This window comes from Oncorhynchus gorbuscha, linkage group LG13 (assembly GCF_021184085.1).
Source record: "Oncorhynchus gorbuscha isolate QuinsamMale2020 ecotype Even-year linkage group LG13, OgorEven_v1.0, whole genome shotgun sequence".
Taxonomy (NCBI): domain Eukaryota; kingdom Metazoa; phylum Chordata; class Actinopteri; order Salmoniformes; family Salmonidae; genus Oncorhynchus; species Oncorhynchus gorbuscha.
Window position 1 is genome coordinate 22,431,742 of NC_060185.1, and position 6,000 is coordinate 22,437,741.

Sequence of the window (6,000 nt, forward strand, 5' to 3'; positions counted from 1 at the left end):
TGTGGAGGAGCTGGGAACCCAGTCAGACTGTAGTGGCGCTGCATCAGCCAGGTGGAGGGTCAGGGAGAGGAACTGTTCTCATCATCAGCGACAGAGAAAATATAATATAATATCCCAATGAGCATGCCTAGCGCCCTCTAGTGTTCAATGCAAGGGATAGCACATAAAGAGTCCCAGAGCACTGACAGTAAATATAATGAAAGTAATACAAAGAACAAATAATAGATAGACTGGGATGGGAAGAAGAAGACGAAGAGGTAGAATGGTCTTCTGATGTGCCTCTTAGTCACACCAGCTGGTGGCTGCATGCATGGTGTTATTAGGTGTTATCAGTGTGTTACTAGACAGTGTTTGTATGATGTTATTAGGTGTAATCAGTGTGTTACTAGACTGTGTTTGTATGGTGTTATTAGGTGTAATCAGTGTGTTACTAGACTGTGTTTGTATGGTGTTATTAGGTGTAATCAGTGTGTTACTAGACTGTGTTTGTATGGTGTTATTAGGTGTTATCAGTGTGTTACTAGACAGTGTTTGTATAGTGTCATTAGGTGTAATCAGTGTGGTACTAGACTGTATGGTATGGTGTTATGAGGTGTTATCAGTGTGTTACTAGACAGTGTTTGTATGGTGTTATTAGGTGTTATCAGTGAGTTACTACACAGTGTTTGTATGGTGTATTCAGTGTTACTAGACAGTGTTTGGATGGTTTTATCAGTGTGTTACTAGACAGTGTTTGTATGGTGTTATTAGGTGTTATCAGTGAGTTACTACACAGTGGTTGTATGGTGTTATCGGTATGTTGTCAGTAGACAGTGTTTTTATGGTGTTATCAGTGTGTTGTTAGTAGACAGTGTTTGTATGGTGTTATCAGTGTGTTGTTAGTAGACAGTGTTTGTATGGTGTTATCAGTGTGTTGTTAGTAGACAGTGTTTTTATGGTGTTATCAGTGTGTTGTTAGTAGACAGTGTTTGTATGGTGTTATCAGTGTGTCAGTAGACAGTGTTTTTATGGTGTTATCAGTGTGTTGTTAGTAGACAGTATTTGTATGGTGTTATCAGTGTGTTGTCAGTAGACAGTGTTTGTATGGTGTTATCAGTGTGTCAGTAGACAGTGTTTGTTTGTATGGTGTTATGGTGTTATAGACAGTGTATGGTGTTATCAGTTAGTAGACAGTGTTTGTATGGTGTTATCAGTGTGTCAGTAGACAGTGTGTGTATGGTGTTATCAGTGTGTTGTTAGTAGACAGTATTTGTATGGTGTTATCAGTGTGTTGTTAGTAGACAGTGTTTGTATGGTGTTATCAGTGTGTCAGTAGACAGTGTTTGTATGGTGTTATCAGTGTGTTGTTAGTAGACAGTGTTTGTATGGTGTTATCAGTGTGTCAGTAGACAGTGTTTGTATGGTGTTATCAGTGTGTTGTCAGTAGACAGTGTTTGTATGGTGTTATCAGTGTGTTGTCAGTAGACAGTGTTTGTATGGTGTTATCAGTGTGTTGTCAGTAGACAGTGTTTGTATGGTGTTATCAGTGTGTTGTCAGTAGACAGTGTTTGTATGGTGTTATCAGTGTGTTGTCAGTAGACAGTGTTTGTATGGTGTTATCAGTGTGTTGTCAGTAGACAGTGTTTGTATGGTGTTATCAGTGTGTTGTCAGTAGACAGTGTTTGTATGGTGTTATCAGTGTGTTGTCAGTAGACAGTGTTTGTATGGTGTTATCAGTGTGTTGTGTGTAGACAGTAGACAGTGTTTGTATGGTGTTATCAGTGTGTTGTCAGTAGACAGTGTTTGTATGGTGTTATCAGTGTGTTGTCAGTAGACAGTGTTTGTATGGTGTTATCAGTGTGTTGTCAGTAGACAGTGTTTGTATGGTGTTATCAGTGTGTTGTCAGTAGACAGTGTTTGTATGGTGTTATCAGTGTGACAGTGTTTGTATGGTGTTATCAGTGTAGTAGACAGTGTTTGTCAGTAGACAGATCAGTGTGTTGTCAGTGTGTCAGTACAGTGTTTGTTGTATGGTGTTATCAGTTTGTTGTAGACAGTGTTTGTATGGTGTTACAGTGTTTGTATGGTATGTTATCAGTGTGTTGTCAGTAGACAGTGTTTGTATGGTGTTATCAGTGTGTCAGTAGACAGTGTTTGTATGGTGTTATCAGTGTGTTGTCAGTAGACAGTGTTTGTATGGTGTTATCAGTGTGTTAGTACACAGTGTTTGTATGGTGTTATCAGTGTGTTGTCAGTAGACAGTGTTTGTATGGTGTTATCAGTGTGTTGTTAGTAGACAGTGTTTGTATGGTGTTATCAGTGTGTTGTCAGTAGACAGTGTTTGTATGGTGTTATCAGTGTGTCAGTAGACAGTGTTTGTATGGTGTTATCAGTGTGTCAGTAGACAGTGTTTGTATGGTGTTATCAGTGTGTTGTAGACAGTAGTATGGTGTTATCAGTGTTTGTCAGTAGACAGTGTTATGGTGTTATCAGTGTGTTGTCAGTAGACAGTGTTTGTATGGTGTTATCAGTGTGTTGTGTTATCAGTAGTACAGTGTTTGTATGGTGTTATCAGTGTGTTGTCAGTAGACAGTGTTTGTATCAGGTGTTATCAGTGTTTGTTGGTGTTATCAGTGTGTTGTCAGTAGACAGTGTTTGTATGGTGTTATCAGTGTGTTGTAGAGTAGATGGTGTTATCAGTGTGTTGTAGTAGGTGTTTGTATGGTGTTATCAGTGTGTTGTTAGTAGACAGTGTTTGTATGGTGTTATCAGTGTTGTCAGTAGACAGTGTTTGTATGGTGTTATCAGTGTGTCAGTAGACAGTGTTTGTATGGTGTTATCAGTGTGTTGTGTTTGTATGGTGTTATCAGTAGACAGTGTTTGTATGGTGTTATCAGTGTGTCAGTAGACAGTGTTTGTATGGTGTTATCAGTGTGTTGTCAGTAGACAGTGTTTGTATGGTGTTATCAGTGTGTTGTCAGTAGACAGTGTTTGTATGGTGTTATCAGTGTGTTGTCAGTAGACAGTGTTTGTATGGTGTTATCAGTGTGTTGTCAGTAGACAGTGTTTGTATGGTGTTATCAGTGTGTTGTCAGTAGACAGTGTTTGTATGGTGTTATCAGTGTGTTGTCAGTAGACAGTGTTTGTATGGTGTTATCAGTGTGTCAGTAGACAGTGTTTGTATGGTGTTATCAGTGTGTCAGTAGACAGTGTTTGTATGGTGTTATCAGTGTGTCAGTAGACAGTGTTTGTATGGTGTTATCAGTGTGTCAGTAGACAGTGTTTGTATGGTGTTATCAGTGTGTTGTCAGTAGACAGTGTTTGTATGGTGTTATCAGTGTGTCAGTAGACAGTGTTTGTATGGTGTTATCAGTGTGTTAGTAGACAGTGTTTGTATGGTGTTATCAGTGTGTTGTCAGTAGACAGTGTTTGTATGGTGTTATCAGTGTGTCAGTAGACAGTGTTTGTATGGTGTTATCAGTGTGTTGTCAGTAGACAGTGTTTGTATGGTGTTATCAGTGTGTTGTCAGTAGACAGTGTTTGTATGGTGTTATCAGTGTGTCAGTAGACAGTGTTTGTATGGTGTTATCAGTGTGTCAGTAGACAGTGTTTGTATGGTGTTATCAGTGTGTTAGTAGACAGTGTTTGTATGGTGTTATCAGTGTGTTGTCAGTAGACAGTGTTTGTATGGTGTTATCAGTGTGTTAGACAGTGTTTGTATGGTGTTATCAGTGTGTTGTCAGACAGTGTTTGTATGGTGTTATCAGTGTGTTGTCAGTAGACAGTGTTTGTATGGTGTTATCAGTGTGTTGTCAGTAGACAGTGTTTGTATGGTGTTATCAGTGTGTCAGTAGACAGTGTTTGTATGGTGTTATCAGTGTTGTCAGTAGACAGTGTTTGTATGGTGTTATCAGTGTGTCAGTAGACAGTGTTTGTATGGTGTTATCAGTGTGTTGTGTTATCAGTAGACAGTGTTTGTATGGTGTTATCAGTGTGTTATCAGTGTGTCAGTAGACAGTGTTTGTATGGTGTTATCAGTGTTGTTTAGACAGTGTTTGTATGGTGTTATCAGTGTGTTGTTAGTATGGTGTTACAGTGTCAGTTGTATGGTGTTATCAGTGTGTTGTTAGTAGACAGTGTTTGTATGGTGTTATCAGTGTGTTGTCAGTAGACAGTGTTTTTATGGTGTTATCAGTGTGTTGTATGGTGTTATCAGTGTGTTGTTAGTAGACAGTGTTTGTATGGTGTTATCAGTGTGTAGACAGTGTTGTATGGTGTTAGTAGACAGTGTTTGTATGGTGTTATCAGTGTGTTGTGTTTGTATGGTAGTAGACAGTGTTTGTATGGTGTTATCAGTGTGTTGTTAGTAGACAGTGTTTGTATGGTGTTATCAGTGTGTTGTTAGTAGACAGTGTTTGTATGGTGTTATCAGTGTGTTGTCAGTAGACAGTGTTTGTATGGTGTTATCAGTGTGTTGTTAGTAGACAGTGTTTGTATGGTGTTATCAGTGTGTTGTCAGTAGACAGTGTTTGTATGGTGTTATCAGTGTTATCAGTGTGTTGTCAGTAGACAGTGTTTGTATGGTGTTATCAGTGTTGTCAGTAGACAGTGTTTGTATGGTGTTATCAGTGTGTTGTCAGTAGACAGTGTTTGTATGGTGTTATCAGTGTGTTGTCAGTAGACAGTGTTTGTATGGTGTTATCAGTGTGTTGTCAGTAGACAGTGTTTGTATGGTGTTATCAGTGTGTTGTCAGTAGACAGTGTTTGTATGGTGTTATCAGTGTTGTCAGTAGACAGTGTTTGTATGTGTTATCAGACAGTGTTTGTATGGTGTTATCAGTGTGTTGTCAGTAGACAGTGTTTGTATGGTGTTATCAGTGTGTTGTCAGTAGACAGTGTTTGTATGGTGTTATCAGTGTGTTGTCAGTAGACAGTGTTTGTATGGTGTTATCAGTGTGTTGTCAGTAGACAGTGTTTGTATGGTGTTATCAGTGTGACAGTGTTTGTATGGTGTTATCAGTGTGTTGTCAGTAGACAGTGTTTGTATGGTGTTATCAGTGTGTTGTCAGTAGACAGTGTTTGTATGGTGTTAGACAGTGTTTGTATGGTGTTATCAGTGTGTCAGTAGACAGTGTTTGTATGGTGTTATCAGTGTGTTGTCAGTAGACAGTGTTTGTATGGTGTTATCAGTAGACAGTGTTTGTATGGTGTTATCAGTGTGTCAGTAGACAGTGTTTGTATGGTGTTATCAGTGTGTTGTCAGTAGACAGTGTTTGTATGGTGTTATCAGTGTGTTGTCAGTAGACAGTGTGTGTATGGTGTTATCAGTGTTTGTATGACAGTGTTTGTATGGTGTTATCAGTGTGTTGTCAGTGACAGTGTTTGTATGGTGTTATCAGTAGTAGACAGTGTTTGTATGGTGTTATCAGTGTGTTGTCAGTAGACAGTGTTTGTATGGTGTTATCAGTGTTGTCAGTAGACAGTGTTTGTATGGTGTTATCAGTGTGTCAGTAGACAGTGTTTGTATGGTGTTATCAGTGTGTCAGTAGACAGTAGAGTAGACAGTGTTTGTATGGTGTTATCAGTGTGTTGTTAGTAGACAGTGTTTGTATGGTGCTATCAGTGTTTCAGTAGACAGTGTTTGTGGTGTTATCAGTGTGTCAGTAGACAGTGTTTGTATGGTGTTATCAGTGTGTTGTTAGTAGACAGTGTTTGTATGGTGTTATCAGTGTGTCAGTAGACAGTGTTTGTATGGTGTTATCAGTGTGTTGTCAGTAGACAGTGTTTGTATGGTGTTATCAGTTTGTTGTCAGTAGACAGTGTTTGTATGGTGTTATCAGTGTGTCAGTAGACAGTGTTTGTATGGTGTTATCAGTGTGTTGTTAGTAGACAGTGTTTGTATGGTGTTATCAGTGTGTCAGTAGACAGTGTTTGTATGGTGTTATCAGTGTGTTGTTAGTAGACAGTGTTTGTATGGTGTTATGGTGTCAGTAGACAGTGTTTGTATGGTGCTATCAGTGT